Here is a 3,433-nt window from a genome sequence, read left to right as displayed (position 1 = left end):
AGCTTTAAGCCAACTTTTTCACTCTCCACTTTCACTTTCATCAAGAGGCTTTTGAGTTCCTCTTCACTTTCTGCCATAAGGGTGGTGTCATCTGCATGTCTGAGGTTATTGATATTTCTCCCGGCAATCTTGATTCCAGCTTGTGTTTCTTCCAGTCCAGCGTTTTTCATGATGTACTCTGCATATAAGTTAAATAAACAGGGTGACAATATACAGCCTTGACGAACTCCTTTTCCTACATGGGTATTATAGTATGCCCATTTTTCAAATGAGGACTGGTTAGGGAATCTGCCTAAAGTCTGCAACCCTCAAGCAGTAGAGCTGGAATGGAAGCAAGCATGTCTAGTGCAGGGTGCCTGGTAATTTGCTAATTTGTCTAATTTGTCTCCTGGAGAGAAATTCCCAAACTCAAACAAAACCACGCTAAAATCATGGCCAATCTCAGAGACCTTAAAGCTGCACCTGTTCTGGGCCCCTTGTCTGGATCCTACCAGGTCACAAGCAATGCCTCAGTTAGCATTATCATTCATCAAAAACACAACTGACTGTGAGGAAGGCTTCACTCGCCCCCCACACCCAATCACAGCATGATCAGCCTGGGAGCCCACATCTTGCAGCCTTACCCCCAAAAGCAAGTTCCTTGGGAGGCAGGCATTTCTGGACCAGAGAAATGGCTGTCACTATTCACTGGCTCTGCTCTAGGGGTGAAATCACAGAATTGGATTCAAACCTCCACTTACTACTCAGTCAAATCGGGCAGGGCTTAACACAGGTACTCAGGCAAGTGCTTTCAGCTTCTTCATCCATAAACTGTGGCAAAACTAGCAATTCTTTGGGATTGTTACGGTTCTTAAATATTTTTAACGTTATGGTCCTTAAATGATTCTTAAATGCAAATCCATTAGAATTGACTAGGCGTAAAATAAGTGCTGCAGGCATTTACTATTGTTTTCACTATTATTTGGCACCAAGCCCCACGTGCATTGGTAGAGGCCAGGACACCAGGACTGGACTCTCCCCTGGAAGCCATCCCACACTGAGCCCCGAGTTTGTCCGGGGTGGCTCTGCAGCAGGGGGTGCTGGTACCTGGTTGTGCTCAGTAGGTGTTACTTTCATTCCCCTCAACTTTAGCTCCCTGGTCTGTCCCAATATTGTTTGAATAATATTTTACTGAGTTCCTAGCACTGAACTCGAATCTCCTGGCTTCCTGGAGTCCCCAACTAGTGTGGGAGTCAGCAGACTAATATTTTCAAATGTAGAGATGAGCACTGATAAAGAGGACGTCCTTGAGTTCAATCCTACTCCAAAAACTGTGACTCTCAGATCCCAAACTCACTCCCTCCAGCCATACACACCTCCTCCCAAGAAAGGTGTGGACACTTGCAAGCTAGTGAGGAGGAGGGACCTAGCCCTAACAGTTCTTGGCCCCCAGGTGAGAGGTTGTGCTTTCGTCCCTGGGAAACGGGATTCAAGAGGAAGGACAGCAAGCTGCTGTAAAGACACAGAGACCACTCAGCTTGAGGGCCAGGGTGAAGCCCTCTCGGTGTCTTCCAAATACGATTAGAGCAGATCTGCTGTTCTGCTGGGGGGAGTCGGCAGATATTAGAGTTACACAAACATTTAACCAGTGAAGCAACTGTTCGTTGAGTAGCGCTGTGCTTTCCTGGTGGCTGCAAGCGCCGAAGACAGGTGGCGCCAAAGGCCCGCTTCTGGACGCCGTCCGCGGGACTCCTGACAACTGACTCCGAGCGCACTCCAGAGAACCCGCGATCTTGACGACTGGAAACCGGGGGCAGGGAAGGAGAGAGCACCAGGGCCGTTCCAACGGCATCCTGGCCTTGATCACAACCACAGGCAGTGAGCAACCTCGGAGAGTCCCGGGTCCGGAGCGGCCAAGACTTCGGTCCCGAGAAGGCGGGGCCTGACGGTGGGCGGTACTGTAATTAACGAGAGGCGGAACCCGAGCGGAGAGGTTGGGTTCCATTCTCAGCATGGTTGATGCCCGTATTCAAAGCCCGAGAGAGGAGCGCTCTCTAGGTGGGCAGGACTCCTGGGCATTTTTAGCGGGAGGGACCTGGGGCTTTTTAGAGGTGGGCCATTATCTCAGTGTGAAAGGAAGGTGTGTTAGCCAGATGTGAGCGGAGCTCTTCCCTGGGGAGGCCGGCTTGGGGCCCCGCCTCTGAGATTTGGAGGGGTGGGGGTACTCGGGGAGCCTTCCCTGGTGGCTCAGGCGGTAAAGTGTCTGCCTGCAATGAGGGAGACCCGGGTTCGATCCCTGGGTTGGAAAGATCACCTGGAGAGGGAAATGACAACCCACTCCGGTACTCTAGCCTGGAAAATTCCATGGACTGAGGACCCTGGTAGGCTACAGTTCATGGGGTCAGAAAGAGTCGGACACGACTGAGTGACTTCACTCACTATCTGCCATCCATCTCAGACTCAGGGAGGGGGCGTGGCTTGTAATGGGGTTGGGGCGTAGCCAGAAGAGGAAGGGAACAAGTAAATTCGTGGAGGGCGGAGTTTTCATCTCTCCCCCGGACAGAGTTAGTGTCTCTGCGGGACTCCCTGCACTCGTGGACCTAGTCCCCAGCTCAGCAAAGGGCGGAGCTGCGTGAAGAAAATGTGTTAACTCTGGACGTAGTTCAGAGCACCTTGAAGCGAGAACTAATAATTGCCAGTCTCAAAAATTAAAAAAAAATAACAATAATAATTGCCAGTCTCCCAGTGCAAGCCGCACTTAGGAGGCGGGGCTTAAGGCCCAGGTGGGCTGGACCTAGTACCGCCTCGGCCTGGGCGGAGCTGAAGAGCGGAGGGGCGGGGCAACCATTCGGAAGAATCTCTGAGCTGGCAGGGGGCGAGGCTTGCGGCTTTGGTGGGCGTGACCTCCGGAGAGTTCCCGAGGGGACGCTAGCCGGCCGTGGGTGGGCGTGGCTCGAAGCTCCGAGAGACCCGGCTGATAGCTCAGTCCCCGGGCGCGCCTGGAGGAGGCGGGGCCGGAGCCAGTGGGAGGAGCCTGAGTGCAGCTCCGGGTCTAGGCGGAGCCCCAATGCAGCGCTAGTGGGGGCTCTGCCCTGGGAGGCCGTCTGTTTAGGCCCGCACGCAGCTCCGCATCTGGTGCTCATTACAGGATGACAAAAAGCCGGCTCTGGGCCCCCTGCCCCACTCCCATCCCCGCCCTCTGACAGCAGTGCTTTTAACTCCTTCCTGTCCTCGAGGCGCTCTGGATCGTCTGCCCAGGGTCACAGGAGGGAATTCCAGTCCTTCACATCCTGGCGGGCTTTGCCACCCCCACAGGCCGTGCCCCCTACCTTCTCCTCCGATCTAACTCTTTGGAACACCCCTCGACCCCCTACTCCTATCCAGTGAACCTCTCTGGCTGCACCTCCGACCTTAAAAGCTTGGGCGGGATCTGGTGGGGGCGTCTGGTTTGAGT

Source organism: Bison bison, unplaced genomic scaffold (assembly GCF_000754665.1).
Source record: "Bison bison bison isolate TAMUID 2011002044 unplaced genomic scaffold, Bison_UMD1.0 scf7180017864080, whole genome shotgun sequence".
Lineage (NCBI taxonomy): Eukaryota > Metazoa > Chordata > Mammalia > Artiodactyla > Bovidae > Bison > Bison bison.
The sequence above is the reverse complement of the archived record's forward strand: the minus strand, read 5'-3'. Positions refer to the sequence as shown.